Here is an 18,192-nt window from a genome sequence, read left to right on the forward strand (position 1 = left end):
TCCATTTTTCAGGTAGATAGGTAGGTATTCACGTAGGTGAAGAAAATAAAACAATATATTTAAAATATATATTTAACAAAAGCTGTCCCCTTTGCATAGTCCTACGTCACTCCGGTTATGTCCCCGACATTACCCACCCGTCTTTTTTCTTGTAGAATTGTTCTACAATAATCTTCTATTGTTTTTTTGATTCCACACAAACTCACGATTTTTATTTTAAAAAAAACTCCGAAAATTTCAAAACAACTATTGAAATTTAACACTCCAAGAATCAACTGATTCGCTCGGCGGCTCAGAAGGAAAAGATCGAGTCGGTTTTGTTTCGTGAATTCGAAACCTATCGAATATTCTAGAATACTTTTTTCTGTCCTTTTTCCTTACTGCTTCCGGTTTCACGAATATTGTTCGTGACTTAATTCCCGCCGCGTCATTTTTTGAATATGGAGTCTACATCGATTTATCACTTAAGTCTGATTCCAATAGGTTGTCTACTACTAGGCGTCAAATCTACTTAAACTCTATTTGAAACGACTATGCTCGTTTCACGCTTCTACATAACATGAAACTAGGCCGGGAAGTGTCTGGCAAGTTGGTTTCCACGAGCCAGACCAATGAACGTTCAGTTATCGAATATATTTCCGCACTTCATTGGGAATTCAAGCTTATTCCAAAGAATACCACTTGCAATGAATCCATCCCTTTCTTGTGATTTCTCGAAAGACAAAAACGATAAAACTTCACGAAATTTTCCACGAGAAGGTTTTATAGCAGCCCATAGCCATCTATGAGCAATATATTTTGGAACACTCTGTCAAAAGTGAGAAGCAATTTTCATCGCACACACAATTCTATCAGATTCCATGAATTATATAATCGAACAAAAAAATCGAATGCTGAATATTCAAATCGTAATCCTCTCCAAACTCAACGTTAAAATGATAATGTGGGCAACGGTGTTTGTGAAGCAATTTGCTATATAAGATTAGTGTGCCCGAAGGCATTTTAAACTGTTTATATTTAAATGACAATTATCACTACATTCAGCTCGCGCAGTCCGAAGACACCGGTCGCAAATTTGTTCGCGTCTATTGCAGAGTGGAGATTATACCGTTATCAGTTCGTGGCTGGTGAAGTTATTTCGCCCTAACGGGGTTCTCTTTATTGCGCGAGTGAGGAGAGCAGCAATCACTACCAGCGTAAGGAAGAAGTCCTCCACGGCGGACGCGGTGCGTGTGCCGTATCATCGCTGTGTGTGCTTTAGCATCGTCATCGATTCCATCATCGTGTTGTGGTGCGATATACCGTTGCATCTGTGCCGAGCGATTGCCACGCGGTTCGATTGGGACATCGTTTCATTTCATTCGCATTGGTGTGCGATTTAGGTATAATATATATTAGGTTTAGAAATACAAAAAAGACGGGTGGGTAATGTCGGGGACATAACCGGAGTGACGTAGGACTATACAAAGGGGACAGCTTTTGTTAAATATATATTTTAAATATATTGTTTTATTTTCATCTCCTATGTGAATACCTACCTATCTACCTGAAAAATGGATTAGTTTACTGTTTACTCTTTATGAACATGTTGATGGTTCTGAAAAGAACCTTTGGTGTTGTGTTTTTGTTATCACTCGATATTCCCATCTTGTTCGGTTAAACTTTCCTGTTTAGCTATTGCGTTTGCCACTCGCCACAGTTTTCACAGTTGGAAAATTTCTTCCCATTCAGTTTGTGACATGTTGTTCAGTAAATTACATTTAATGCGACGTGCCGGAGAAACACTTTGCCACTCACTGAAACTAATTGTTGCCTTGATGAGCGCCGAACCGAACCTGCTCTGTTCTTGATGCGGGTTTTCTAATTGTCGTGAGCAGCTTTGCAAGCCAACTCGAGCACTCCGACGGCCGAAACTCTATAATCGCTGTTAGGTATACTGGTGCTCCGACACCAATCCGTTCGGCCTAGTTACCCTTGCGGAGCAATCAGTGAATGCGATCAACAGGGAACTGGAGACCTGCACGGTTCGAGTGAGACTTTGCCTTTCCCTTAACTTGTCCTCCTTTGATACGCCCACGATGCCGATGCCGTACGGTTTGAAAGAAAATAAGATATTTTTTTGGGGTCCGCGTGTTTTATACTCTAGCGGTACTCACTCACAGCATAGAGACAAATCGGCAGACTCAGCCAGAGGGGCGAGTCCAACGAGACGAACGAATGAGCGTTAAAAGGGAACGATGGCAAAAAATACATTCATGCCTCTTAAAAACAAAGAAAGAAGAAAGAAGAAATACATTCATTACGATTTGTTCGCTCGTTGGATTCACATGCAGGCTAAAAAGGGTCCTTTTCAGGATCACAAAATTATCTTCAATCTAAAGAGTTTATTGTTTTGTTATCACTCGATATCCCCATCTTGTTCGGCTAAACCTTCCTGTTTAGCGATTTGTTGCCACTCGCCACAGCTTTCACAGTTGGAAAATTTCTTCCCATCCAGCTTTGTGACATGTTGTACAGTAAATTACATTCAATGCGACGTGTCGACGCGCCACTCAGTGTCGCATTGGAGGCGATTTTAACCTGTAATTGAACATTTGCGATGACAGTGGTACAGTGTCGACTTTCAATGTGGGGTCATAATTTGGATCTCTATGTTTACAAAAATGTCCAACTAAATAAGTCGCATTACATGTCCGTCCAATTAGCTAAATGTCGAACTAATTGTAAATTACTGTACTTTCAATCTGGAAACAATTTAAGAATGGGTGAAAATTGAAAAATCAGGAAAGTACCCAACTATCAATAAGCTCAGAACAACTGCCAAATTCACATACTCATAAGATCCTGGCAAACAAATGATGAAAAAATCAATTTGTGTTTTATTATTATTTTGCATAATGTTTTAGAAAGCATTGAACTGTATTTCCTAAACTCTTTTTTGGAAGGTTTAATGGCCCTGGAAAGCGCCTTGTTTTATGGAATGGTTCCAATTTAGAAAACTTAGTACTCGTGGTTTTGAAAAAAACCATTTCGAACGCCCTTGATGCCGCCTTGTTCTGGATTTGCCACCAAAGCAGATTGTATAAAGAACAAACTTTTTTCTTCTGCTACCAGCTGCCGTTTTGCGATTGCGTTTGGCACTCGCTACTCGCTGCAACTGCCTGTTGTCTTGATGTCCACCGAACCGAATGTGTTCTGTTCCGAATGCGGGTTTTCTTATCGTCGCGAGCAGCTTTGCCAGCTAACTCGATCACTTCGGCGGCCGAAACTATATAACGCCGGCTAGGTGGACTGGTGCACTGGTACTAACGCGCTCGGCCTAGCTACCCTTGCGGGGAACTCCAGATCAACACGGTTCGAGCGGGATTGTGCCTTTCCCTTCACTTTTCCTCCTTTACCATGTCCAGACACGGCTGCTTGGGTTGGTTTGTTGATGTGTTGTGATGAGAACCGATGTGGTGTACGGTTTGAATGAGAATGATCGTTACGGCAGCGGAGCGGGGATTTTTAGGCTGACTGGCTGGCTCGAGAATTACGCATGTGTGAGACTGCGACCAATGTTTCGTTCATTTATTTCTTTTTCCTTTCCAATCGTGCTTCATTTGTAAGTCACGAAGACTTCCACTCGTCTCCGATGCGGACGTCTTCTTAAGCCAGCCAAGCTAACTCTCACTCAATTATTCTCAGGGTCGACTAAAACGCGCTAGTGGAAACTCACCTGTCCCTTCTCTATGCTGGAGCTAATCAAGCTGAAATCAATTTCTTTGTTGCACACAAGAAAATATCGCAAGCAAAATGTATAGAAACGAATCAAATAACACTTTATTCCAGAATCCGATTTTTCAATTTATTTATTGGAAAGATCTAAACGGACTCACTCGCTCTGCTCATATCTGCTTCCGTCGTTGTTGTGATACCGTCACCACGTAGTTATTACCGGCGGCTGTGCCGGCTTTCAGAGATCTGCTGCGCTGCGTTTTCCGGTTCCCAACCGGCAAGATGGACGTCTTCGGCTGCTACGTCTTATAATTCCGACTCTGGTCGGAAGATTAGATGATGGTGGTTGGTCGTATGTTGGTGGACGACCTTCGGCGACCTGGATAGCGGTATGTGCACTCCGAGAGGAATTATCTCGGCTTTGTTCACTCGCGACACTTTGCATTCACGGTCGGAAAATAACTTAAATGTGTCGACTAACTAACTCTTCGACCGGATGCGACCTCTTCACCTATTAGCTGGCCTCGACGTTAGCTATGAGGAGGACCAGGGCTATATGAAAATAGCCTTACTAGCTACGCTCACTATCTTCGCGCACTGTAAATGTTTTATTGAACAAAACCACTGTTTGCTAAAGCAATTAAATTGCTGTTAACACTAGATTGACTAGGAAATTGGACTTGCCGAAATTAACACCACTTTTTGCTTCGCTAATCCAGGAAAAAGGAGACCGTCGAGTGGGCTAGAGGTCCTTATATAGCATTCCGGATCCCGTCCTTACAAAGGATCGTACGATGCGTGGCGTCATCACGCATCAATTGTGGATTGCGCGCTTTGTGCTCAGTTGGATGCTGTGCTGGTATTGGTATCGGCTCCACTGATGAGTTTAGCAGAGATGTGAGCAGTGAAATCCGCCTGTTATCTCTGCGCTAACTAGGTTCGAATTTTCAAATAACTCTACACTGTGCTACCTCCTGATTGGCTAACCGAAATGAGTTCCGTCTCACTTAACGACACATCATTCTTTTTGCCGTGCTGCATGTTCCCCGGTTTTTTGGAATACGTTGCGTGACGACGAAACTCATAGTAGGTTGCCAGAAATTTGAATTCAATTTTAATTTGATTTGCGAAATTCGTTTCTGTTTCTTTTTTATTTAATTTGTTTTATATAATTCAATTACTTCTTGTGCGGTTATTTATATTTACAAACAATATTTTGTTTTTCATTGATGTCAAAACTATCACCAACTTGAGAATTTTTCGATGGTAGAATTCTCAATTGCACTTCTCTCATGTAACAATTCAGCTCCGGGGTCGGACAAGATTAAATTCAACTTATTGAAGAATCTCCCCGACTTGGCAAAACAGCGTTTGCTGAACTTGTTCAACAAGTTTCTGGAGCTGAATATAGTCCCGCATGACTGGAGACAAGTGAGAGTGATAGCCATACGAAAACCCAACAAGCCGGCTTGCGATCACAATTCGTATAGGCCTATTGCAATGTTATCCTGTATTCGTAAATTGCTAGAGAAAATGATTCTACTTCGTTTGGACAAGTGGGTTGAAACGAACAATTTGCTGTCAAATACGCAGTTTGGCTTCCGCCGAGGTAAAGGGACGAACGATTGTCTCGCGCTGCTATCTTCTGAAATCCAAATCGCATTTGCTCGCAAAGAACAAATGGCTTCCGTTTTTCTCGATATCAAAGGGGCATTTGATTCAGTTTCCATGGAAATTCTCTCAGAGAAACTTCATAATCGTGGACTTTCGCCAATTCTGAATAATTTCCTGTACAATTTACTCTCAGAAAAACACTTGTTTTTCAATCATGGCAGCTTGAAATCTTCTCGATACAGTTTTATGGGCCTTCCACAAGGCTCCTGCCTAAGCCCCCTCTTGTACAGTTTTTACGTCAATGATATAGATGATTGTCTAAATAGAGATTGCACGTTGAGACAACTTGCAGACGATGGAGTTATTTCCATCACGGGTACTAATCCCGCCGTTCTGCAAAAATCCTTGCAAGATACCCTGAACAACCTGTTCACGTGGGCTCGCAAGCTGGGTATCGAATTCTCTACGGAGAAAACCGAAATGGTCGTTTTTTCTAGGAAGCACGAACCCGCCCAATTCCAGCTTCACCTATCCGGCAAAGCGATTAGGCACTCGATGTTTTTCAAATACCTTGGAGTATATTTTGACTCTAAATGTACCTGGGGAATACACATTGCGTATTTGAAACAGAAATGCCAGCAAAGAATCAATTTTCTCCAAACAATAACCGGAACATGGTGGGGCGCCCATCCAGGAGACCTCATTCAGTTGTACAAAACAACGATATTATCAGTGTTAGAATATGGCAGTTTTTGCTTCCGATCAGCTGCCAGGATTCATATTCTCAAGCTGGAGAGAATTCAATATCGTTGCTTGCGTATAGCCATGGGGTGTTTGCATTCGACACATACGATGAGTCTCGAAGTTTTGGCAGGAGTACCCCCGCTTACTCTACGGTTCACAGAATTATCCTACAGATTTCTCTTCCGTTGCAAGATCATGAATCCATTGGTGATTGATAACTTCGAAAATCTACTCCAACTGACTCCTCAGTCAAGTTTTATGTCTTTATACCATGAGTACCTTACCCATGAAGTGCACCCTTCACCGGGCATCTCCAACCAAGTTTGCTTCCCATACTTTTGCAATTCCTCTGTCAATTTTGATCTGTCCATGCGACAAAAGATCCATGGAATCCCAGATCATCTACGCGCCGATTATATTCCGGAGATATTTTCGGCAGAATATGGGAAAGTTAGATCTGATAAAATGTTCTTTACTGACGGTTCATGCATAAACGGGTCCACTGGCTTCGGCATCTTCAATGAAAATTCCAGTGCCTCTTTCAAACTCAAAGATCCTTGTTCCGTGTATGTCGCTGAACTGGGTGCGATATACTACGCTTTAGGGATCATTGAAACATTGCCCATCGACCATTATTTTATTTTTTCAGACAGTCTCAGCTCAATAGAGGCAATCCGCTCAATGAAAGTTGATAAACGCTCATCTTATTTCCTAACAAGAATAAGACATCTATTGAGTGTTTTGGTCGAAAAATTATTCAAGATTACCTTAGCATGGGTTCCCTCTCATTGTTCGATTCCGGGGAATGAGAAAGCGGACTCGCTAGCTAAGGTGGGCGCTTCAGAAGGCTCACTTTTTGAAAGGCAAATTGCTTATAACGAATTTTTTCACATTCCTCGTCAGGACACACTCGTTAGTTGGCAGCGCATGTGGAGTGAAGATGAGTTCGGTCGTTGGTTACACACGATTATCCCTAAGGTCTCGACGAGTGCATGGTTCAAGGGATTGAGTGTCGGTCGTGATTTCATTCGCGTGATATCTCGGCTTATGTCCAATCACTACAACCTAAACGCGCATCTCTATCGCATTGGGCTCGCAGCAAACAATCTTTGTGATTGTGGCGATGGCTACCACGACATCGAGCATATTGTCTGGTCGTGTATCCGGTTCCATGCTGCTCGCTCTCAGCTCTCTAGAGCACTGAGAGCAAAAGGCAGACAATCGGATATCCCCGTCCGGGATATCTTAGGTAGCCGTGATCCTGATCTTCTGCTTCATCTATACCTGTTCCTCAGAAACGCCGATGTCAACGTTTAATGAATTTTCCTTCGTTGTGTCCCTGTTTCGTATCCCTCCTATCCGATCTATAAACTTTTACTTAGTCGCGGCAATACATACACACACTCTTTACAGATACACGGGCCATAGGTTGTGCAGTCCACTGATGATTCAACAAAAGCCAAAGGTTGTACCGCTCATGACAACTCTACACGAGCTGATGATTGCGCCGGCTAGTGACCATTCTATCCTGGATTCCTCGAGAAGACGCACCACGCTAGATATGGGGTACAGACTAGGGGGGCGTTGCTGATTAATGGTCAGCTGCATCCCAATAGGAAGTATCCCGTGTCGGGCACAGGTACAGATCATTGAAGACAGCAACATCACAATTACGAAAACACTTGTAATACTAACCTCGAGTCAACCGCGAGTAATTGGTTACATATTACTAACATAGTTATAAGGCAAACATTGTCGAAATATTGAACTCCCGGCCCCGTCAGGTTGACGCCATATGAGCCTTAATAAAAATATATATTTTGGATAAAAAAAAAAAAACTATCACCAAACGAGTGATCTCAGCTTGTAAGCTTTGAAAAAGGTTACAATGGTCCCCTCCTTCGTGTAAAAATTACACAGTATGGGTAATTTTTCTTTAAGATTTTTATGAAGAGGATTGAGAAATGGTCCCAAGATAAGAAGTATACTTTAGGATGGTGGGTCCGGATCTCAATATTTAAGAACCATTGTTTTCATGCTTTGATGGTACTCTCATTGTTTTTGAATCAGAGTAGCTAACGATACGATATTATTATCAATTTGACATCTCCATACATTGAGAAAATTGCTTTCTCAAAATGTTTTACGGTGTCGTTTCATCCAATACTCCCTCGACTTGCGAGGAACGACTTTGGGGTGTATCTATCACTCCAGAATATTAAATTTGTCTTTCCTAACCGCGAATCTATATTCATTCATTCTTTCATTCAGTCGGGTACCCTTCACTCATCCTATCCCATTCATACATGCTCCTATTCACACCTAAACCTATCTTACTACTATCTGTACAAGCTATCTTTATAATTAATTGTATACTCTAAGTGTGCGATTGCTCAGGGAAAATATTGCTTTAGACACAATTATCTAAAGGCGACAATTTCAAACATATTCATTTCATGTTACAAAAATGGTCTGTTTGGGGCCCGATTAGAAAGAATGCACGGAAATTCGGGGTCATATACACTCATCGTCGTCAGACTCCGTATCAATTTAGAAGGATATACCTTGTACTGACCGTCAGCGGCTGTTAGCCTCTGGTCTCCAGCGAATTCCGAAATAATTCTTCTAATGCAGAATGAAAAAAATTGAATCATGGTTCGGATGACCTAAACGGCCGGGAATTATTTACGATTATTCAATGAATGCGAAAATTTTTCACCCATGAAAACGAAGATTCAGTGTTTGCTATGAATCCTCTGCATTGATAGGAGGAATTATTTAGTTCGGTACGTTAATTAATTCAATTATTTTGTTTTTCTTATATTATCAATGAAATTAACCCGGTTTTAGATGAGAGGCATGCCAAATACCCAGGGATTTCCCCGTCGGGTCCTCAATTTCGTATGATGAAGAACCAAGTTTAGATTTTATTCGAGCTGGCAAATACATTGCCCCATACTTGGCATTGTAATTTTGAACGGCGCTCGATAGTTTCATATTCTTGTAATAAACTTTCTGACCTAGTTCAAAACACTTTGCAAAATGACGATGTCTGAGATTATATCGTTGTTTACCGGACTCGTGACCTTCTTTGAGATTCTTTTCAACTACCTCGTAGATTTTTCTGAACAGCAATTTCTGATTATCCGAACGTTGCTCTATAGTCTCATACTGTCCTGTGGGTGGATCCTTATGATCAGACCCTCTTACAAAGATCTCGTGACCATGAGTAATAAAGTAGGGAGTCATTTTAGTCACAGAATGAACCGAAGAATTTAAAATGGTTTCGATTTCCGACAGCTTGGAATCCCATAGTCTCTGATCTTCTTTAACATAGGTCCTAATAGCCGCGTTAACTGTGCGATTAACCCTTTCCACTGGATTCGCTTGGGAATGGTACTTGGCGTTCAGCCAGTGCCGAATCTTGAATCGTTCTAACAGAGACTTGAACTCTTTTGAAAGAAAACACGTTGCGTTATCTGTTATGATAACCTCCGGGGTAGAATTTCGAAAGAACCATTGATCGCGAACTATACTACATAGAGCTTTACTGTCAATTCTGCGGACTGGGGTAAGCATAATCCATTTACTGAATAGGTCCAGAACAACTAAAATATACTGGTAACCCTTCATACTTCGAGGCAAGGGACCAACGAAATCCATGGCGATTATCTGCCAAGGATGTTTTGTTATTCTTTGATTCCCCATTAGTGAAATAACGGGTACAGAAGCACCTTTCACTTCTTTACACGTGCAACAATTTCTTATGTACTCGCGTACTTCAACGGCTAACCTTGGCCAAAAGTAACGCTGTTTAATTCGGTCGATCGTCTTGTCGACTCCAAGGTGCATTGATTCATCGTGATTTTCACGTATAATAGCCTCCCTATCCTCAGGTGGAACAACTAATTTCCATTCGTATCTATGGTCGTAGGGAAGATTAGGAGTGGAAACAAATTTCAGAAGATTCCCATCTTCTAATCTAAAATCGACAAAATTGTCAGGGTTGTCTTTAATCTTTTTGATGGTGTCTTCGTACCAAGATGAAGATAATCTGGTGGAGACAACAGCAATACTTCGGGAAAGAGCGTCTGGGACAATGTTGTCCTTTCCTTTCCTGTGTACGATATTCATATCGTATTGTTGTAAGGTTAAACACCATCGACTACAACGTGATGCCGTTTTCCACTTTGATGTCATTATGTGGGATAATGCTGACGAGTCAGTGATCAAAGTGAAGTGGGCTCCTTCAATATACCCTCGGAACGCTTCGATCGCCAACAACGCCGCTAATGTTTCCTTCTCACACGCATGATAATTACGTTGAGGGGTGGTAAGTTTGTGGGAGAAATAAGAAATCACCCTCTCTGAGCCATCTTGCTCTTGAGTGAGTATACCGGCCACCGCTACATCGCTGGCGTCGGTCTGTATGCAGAATTCTCTAGAAAAATCGGGGCTCATAAGAATGGGAGCTGTAATGAGCTTTTCCTTTATTGTACAAAACGCTTCTTCTGCTCGTTCGTTCCATCCGAGAACCTTACTTTTCGTTTTCAGTAAGTCGGTGAGTGGAGTCGTAACACCACTAAAATCCTGAATTAATCTGCGGTAGTAATTACACATACCTAAGAATCTGCGTAATTTGGTAATTGTTGTTGGGCGCTCATATTCGACTACGGCTTTAACCTTATCGGGATTGGGACGTAAACCTTGAGTGGACAACAAATAACCTAAAAAAGGCAATTCGTTGACGCCGAATTTAGATTTTTCTAAATTTATCGCTAAGTTGGCAGCCTTTAGTCGACATGCTACTTCATTGAGCAACATTGCGTGTCATCTAAATAAACAAAAACTCGGGGCTCCAGTTCACCGTGCCCTAACACTTGGTCCATAAGCCGGGATAAGGTCGCCGGGCTATTGACCAAACCAAAGGGAAGTCTGGTGAACTGAAACATTCCTTTTCCTTGGACGCTGAAGGCGGTATATCGACGCGAAGAAACTTCAAGAGGAATTTGTAAGAATGCTTCAGACAAGTCTATGGTGCTAAGGTACATAGCTTGAGGCAATTGACCTAAAATTCTTCCAGGGTGAGGTAGTGGGTACGCGTCTCGCACCGTGCGTTCATTTATTTTACGCGCATCAAGACATAAGCGGACTTTTCCTGTAGGTTTAATGACCGGAACGACGTTGAGAGACCAATCCGAGTGACACCTTTCGATGATTCCTATTCTGAGCATCCTTTCGAGCTCTTCTGCAACCTTCTGCTGGATTTTTGGTGATACAGTGTAAGGGTACTGACGAACAGCAGGCTTACTTCTCCATTCATCTTGAATTTCTATTCGATGGGTAATAAGGTGGGTTAAGGGTATTTCATCCAGGATGGCAACTTTGAAACGATTTTTAATCTCTTCCAGTTGGTTTAATTCTGTTTCGGACATATTTGACCGCGATTCTACAGGGGTTGGGTTCATTTCATCTATTAAAGTACATTGTACAACGGAAGGAGAAATACCGAAGCGCTTCCAGAAGTCCATCCCAAGAATACAATCAAGCAATAAATTTTCAATGACTAGTGTTGAATTTATTCGAACTTGTTTGTCAAAAGTAAAAGGTATGTACAATTTTCCCAGTACTTTTAATTGTGTTCCACTAGCCGAACGAATTTCGATAGGAGTTTTAACAATTTGTAAACTGGCATTATTTAATTTTTGATAAATTCGGTCACTGATGAGGGTCAAATTACTACCTGAATCTAGTAAACCGTTAGTGCTGTAGCCATATAACTTTACTTTGGCATTCGGTCTATTATCATTTGTTACAGAATTTGAAATAACATGTACATTAGGAGCATCTCCAGAATACATTTCATCAGATGTCGGCTCCCAAAATTCGAAGGGAGTTATTGATTCCTCAAATGAATTTACGCAGATGACGTTGACGACCGGCGACTTTCGACCGTCTGAAACCCGTTTTTTAAACAAAACGGGCAATTTTGGGTGTCGAAACCTTTAAATCCGCACATTCTACAGAAGAGACCTTTGCTCAATCTACATTGATCAATAGTGTGGTTAGTAAATCCGCAATAAATGCATTGGTTCATTTCTGGAGGTTTATGAGCAGCAATCAAGCTGGATATCGATCGAATATTATTGGAATTTCCTTCCAAAGGGTTTTCGTCTCCTACTGGAACTTTGGAATCAGTATTATTTTTAAACGAACCCTTAGGTTTCGTGTTTGAATTATACTGATCCTTATTTTGTTTGACATTGTTCTTGTTATGATTAGGGGTATTGTTGCTGACATGAGATTTTTGTTTTCCAACATCTAAGCGTGTGTTATTATTTAGTCGTGGGTTATTTTGATTTTTATTCTCTTGCTTTTCAGTTCTCGTATCGTTTAAAACATTGGTTGATTTTTCGGAACCAAACATTTTGTTATAAAGCGAAAAATTTGAAGCGTCAATTTGACGACCTGCGTCAACTAATTGTTGTAGATTTTCGGTTGGTTTCCATAGTAAATACTTTTTGTAATCGCCTCGCATATTGCGTTTCAACACATCCAATTTCTCAAAATCATTCATCTGTGTGGTCATCGATCTAAAAAGTTTTTCCATGTCATAGTAATACTCTTGGAAATACTCGTTTCGTTGTTGCCTTCTTTGATATATTTTCGAACGCACCAGAGAGTCTAACTCTGGGTGAACGAACGATTTCCTCAATTCTTCAACCATGTGGTTCCAGTCTCTTAAAAGACCTTTAGAACTCATGGACATGAACCAATTCAAAGCAGGACCTGTGAATAAGTGGAAGGCTGAGTCAAACAACTCTTGCTCTGAGATTCTCTCAGCGAGCGACAGTTGCTGGACCAAGACTAAAAACTCATTCAGATTACTGCCATGATCTGTTCCCGCGTATTTTTCAATTTTCCATTTCGAGACCAGTAACGATTTGTGACTATACGGAGAATGAGGTGTAATAGTTGGTAGACGAGGAACAGCTGAAGAAATCGAAGGAACTGATGAGATGAACGTTGTTGGAACAAATGGGCTTGGGTTCGGTCTCGGTGGGATGGAAAATGCTTGCGAAACCACCGGAATATGCATTGAGTGTGGAACCTGCGGTGGATGATATGGTATCGGTTGATAGTATGGATTGTAATATCCTGCAAAACTTGTTCCATACATATTGGGATATCCTCTAGTTTGAGGTGAATTTGTTGAACAGAAAACGTTAGAGTTTTGGATGTCATTGCTATAGACAGATGTCCCAGGTAAATAATTTTCGAAATAATTAGACGTTGTGAATGCGATCGGAATTCTTGGAAAAGAAGCGGCTACAGATGTATGTGTGCTAATATGATCAACCGAGCTCACTACCGGTGGATGACGAAAGCTAACCGATGTGGTAACTCTCGGTACATTCAAAACATTCACCACGGCGGATGGTGGATTCAACATTGGAGTATTAGAAATTGTTGTCACGTTAACCGATTGTGTGGTTGATATGGTGGGTATCGATTGTAAAGTATCATTTAACTGAGTATTGTTTTTGTACGTTCGCAACAAATAAAGCTCATGTTCGAACGCTAACATGGCATCTCGCACATCCTTCTTAAAATCACCTGATCTATTCGAAGGATCCATGCAACCTAACCTCCGCAAACACTGTAATAAATCTTCGTCTTCTGGGTCTAACAATGCGTTAGCATTCTCATTTCCATCTGATGGATAATGTGTAGGTATCTCAGAAGGGTTCGTATTCGGAACTGAATATGATGTAGTAGCTGGAATTGTTAATAAATCTGATGCAAGAATGTCGCTTCCCGCACTCATCGTTCTTTGACGATCACGCTTATTGTAAAAAAAATGATTCAACATATCGTAGACTTTTTCGAGCATTTCTTTCAATTTATTCTGAGTAGTTTCGTCAACGCGTGAAAATAATCAACTTATTCGTACTCCTAAATGTAGTAACGTTGACTGACAACGTGGGGGAGCTGTTTGCGCACCAGTCAAACTGCTCACTAACTGGTTAAATTTATCTACACAATTCGAATAATCAGTTTCTGGATCAAGTTTATACATAACCTGCCACACCGTATTCGATTGCTTCTCATGCTTTATAGCTTCTCTCAGATAACCACGTTTCCTAACCATTTGGGAGCCATCTTCGCAACTTATTCCTCTGATCTGTAGCTCATAGTCTAGCTCGTCTTCGTTGAGAAAATCAACCCGGAGATCGCGCAAATGTGCTTGTAAATCGTCGAGACTACTGATCTTGTTGCTCTCCATCTCTATGCAAAACGGAATAGACAAATTTACTCGAGCTGAGCACGCTAATCTGGAATTTCTAGAGACACACCAAAGTAAAACCGATTTGTACCTCGCTACGCGACTGCGATTGACTTCAATTAGAATGCTACACAATATACAGAAATGAACAAAAAGTGTCGTCGTATCGAACCACGTGATTTCAATTGTTTTAGAGTAACCTGAGTTTGCATGAAAACAATAGATATTATTTTGGCTGCTTTTTTGTAACACTTTTTTTGCCAGTTTGCAAATGATCAAACGGACATCTCCAACACTTGGTGCACTGTAAAATTGGAATCAAATCTAAATCCAATCACGAAACCTGTATGGAATTCGTGAGTCTCCCCTAGCGCGGTATAAATTGTGGGAGAAGCCACACAATTTTGTACTTTTTTTTTTATTATTTATTTTTTTTTATTTCACGAGGATCGCCAATTGTAACTCACGAAGACTTCCACTCGTCTCCGATGCGGACGTCTTCTTAAGCCAGCCAGGGTCGGTCAAAAAACGCGTCGACTAAAACTCAGGGTCGACTAAAACGCGCTAGTGGGAACTCACCTGTCCCTTCTCTATGCTGGAGCTAATCAAGCTGAAATCAATTTCTTTGGTGCACACAAGAAAATATCGCAAGCAAAATGTATAGAAACGAATCAAATAACACTTTATTCCAGAATCCGATTTTTCAATTTATTTATTGGAAAGATCTAAACGGACTCACTCGCTCTGCTCATATCTGCTTCCGTCGTTGTTGTGATACCGTCACCACGTAGTTATTACCGGCGGCTGTGCCGGCTTTCAGAGATCTGCTGCGCTGCGTTTTCCGGTTCCCAACCGGCAAGATGGACGTCTTCGGCTGCTACGTCTTATAATTCCGACTCTGGTCGGAAGATTAGATGATGGTGGTTGGTCGTATGTTGGTGGACGACCTTCGGCGACCTGGATAGCGGTATGTGCACTCCGAGAGGAATTATCTCGGCTTTGTTCACTCGCGACACTTTGCATTCACGGTCGGAAAATAACTTAAATGTGTCGACTAACTAACTCTTCGACCGGATGCGACTTCTTCACCTATTAGCTGGCCTCGACGTTAGCTATGAGGAGGACCAGGGCTATATGAAAATAGCCTTACTAGCTACGCTCACTATCTTCGCGCACTGTAAATGTTTTATTGAACAAAACCACTGTTTGCTAAAGCAATTAAATTGCTGTTAACACTAGATTGACTAGGAAATTGGACTTGCCGAAATTAACACCACTTTTTGCTTCGCTAATCCAGGAAAAAGGAGACCGTCGAGTGGGCTAGAGGTCCTTATATAGCATTCCGGATCCCGTCCTTACAAAGGATCGTACGATGCGTGGCGTCATCACGCATCAATTGTGGATTGCGCGCTTTGTGCTCAGTTGGATGCTGTGCTGGTATTGGTATCGGCTCCACTGATGAGTTTAGCAGAGATGTGAGCAGTGAAATCCGCCTGTTATCCCTGCGCTAACTAGGTTCGAATTTTCAAATAACTCTACACTGTGCTACCTCCTGATTGGCTAACCGAAATGAGTTCCGTCTCACTTAACGACACATCATTCTTTTTGCCGTGCTGCATGTTCCCCGGTTTTTTGGAATACGTTGCGTGACGACGAAACTCATAGTAGGTTGCCAGAAATTTGAATTCAATTTTAATTTGATTTGCGAAATTCGTTTCTGTTTCTTTTTTATTTAATTTGTTTTATATAATTCAATTACTTCTTGTGCGGTTATTTATATTTACAAACAATATTTTGTTTTTCATTGATGTCAAAACTATCACCAACTTGAGAATTTTTCGATGGTAGAATTCTCAATTGCACTTCTCTCATGTAACAATTCAGCTCCGGGGTCGGACAAGATTAAATTCAACTTATTGAAGAATCTCCCCGACTTGGCAAAACAGCGTTTGCTGAACTTGTTCAACAAGTTTCTGGAGCTGAATATAGTCCCGCATGACTGGAGACAAGTGAGAGTGATAGCCATACGAAAACCCAACAAGCCGGCTTGCGATCACAATTCGTATAGGCCTATTGCAATGTTATCCTGTATTCGTAAATTGCTAGAGAAAATGATTCTACTTCGTTTGGACAAGTGGGTTGAAACGAACAATTTGCTGTCAAATACGCAGTTTGGCTTCCGCCGAGGTAAAGGGACGAACGATTGTCTCGCGCTGCTATCTTCTGAAATCCAAATCGCATTTGCTCGCAAAGAACAAATGGCTTCCGTTTTTCTCGATATCAAAGGGGCATTTGATTCAGTTTCCATGGAAATTCTCTCAGAGAAACTTCATAATCGTGGACTTTCGCCAATTCTGAATAATTTCCTGTACAATTTACTCTCAGAAAAACACTTGTTTTTCAATCATGGCAGCTTGAAATCTTCTCGATACAGTTTTATGGGCCTTCCACAAGGCTCCTGCCTAAGCCCCCTCTTGTACAGTTTTTACGTCAATGATATAGATGATTGTCTAAATAGAGATTGCACGTTGAGACAACTTGCAGACGATGGAGTTATTTCCATCACGGGTACTAATCCCGCCGTTCTGCAAAAATCCTTGCAAGATACCCTGAACAACCTGTTCACGTGGGCTCGCAAGCTGGGTATCGAATTCTCTACGGAGAAAACCGAAATGGTCGTTTTTTCTAGGAAGCACGAACCCGCCCAATTCCAGCTTCACCTATCCGGCAAAGCGATTAGGCACTCGATGTTTTTCAAATACCTTGGAGTATATTTTGACTCTAAATGTACCTGGGGAATACACATTGCGTATTTGAAACAGAAATGCCAGCAAAGAATCAATTTTCTCCAAACAATAACCGGAACATGGTGGGGCGCCCATCCAGGAGACCTCATTCAGTTGTACAAAACAACGATATTATCAGTGTTAGAATATGGCAGTTTTTGCTTCCGATCAGCTGCCAGGATTCATATTCTCAAGCTGGAGAGAATTCAATATCGTTGCTTGCGTATAGCCATGGGGTGTTTGCATTCGACACATACGATGAGTCTCGAAGTTTTGGCAGGAGTACCCCCGCTTACTCTACGGTTCACAGAATTATCCTACAGATTTCTCTTCCGTTGCAAGATCATGAATCCATTGGTGATTGATAACTTCGAAAATCTACTCCAACTGACTCCTCAGTCAAGTTTTATGTCTTTATACCATGAGTACCTTACCCATGAAGTGCACCCTTCACCGGGCATCTCCAACCAAGTTTGCTTCCCATACTTTTGCAATTCCTCTGTCAATTTTGATCTGTCCATGCGACAAAAGATCCATGGAATCCCAGATCATCTACGCGCCGATTATATTCCGGAGATATTTTCGGCAGAATATGGGAAAGTTAGATCTGATAAAATGTTCTTTACTGACGGTTCATGCATAAACGGGTCCACTGGCTTCGGCATCTTCAATGAAAATTCCAGTGCCTCTTTCAAACTCAAAGATCCTTGTTCCGTGTATGTCGCTGAACTGGGTGCGATATACTACGCTTTAGGGATCATTGAAACATTGCCCATCGACCATTATTTTATTTTTTCAGACAGTCTCAGCTCAATAGAGGCAATCCGCTCAATGAAAGTTGATAAACGCTCATCTTATTTCCTAACAAGAATAAGACATCTATTGAGTGTTTTGGTCGAAAAATTATTCAAGATTACCTTAGCATGGGTTCCCTCTCATTGTTCGATTCCGGGGAATGAGAAAGCGGACTCGCTAGCTAAGGTGGGCGCTTCAGAAGGCTCACTTTTTGAAAGGCAAATTGCTTATAACGAATTTTTTCACATT

General features: G+C 41.4%; 1 long non-coding RNA gene across 1 annotated transcript in view; it reads left to right on the forward strand.

Annotated features, from left to right (window-relative positions):
- Positions 1-1,048: 1,048 nt before the first annotated feature.
- Positions 1,049-18,192, forward strand: part of LOC129761957 (uncharacterized) — a 42,632-nt gene continuing 25,488 nt past the window's right edge. The window contains exon 1 of the long non-coding RNA XR_008740517.1: positions 1,049-1,382. This is a non-coding gene — a long non-coding RNA (uncharacterized LOC129761957). The remainder of the gene's footprint in view (positions 1,383-18,192) is intronic.

Source organism: Toxorhynchites rutilus, chromosome 1, assembly GCF_029784135.1.
Source record: "Toxorhynchites rutilus septentrionalis strain SRP chromosome 1, ASM2978413v1, whole genome shotgun sequence".
Taxonomy (NCBI): Eukaryota; Metazoa; Arthropoda; class Insecta; order Diptera; family Culicidae; genus Toxorhynchites; species Toxorhynchites rutilus.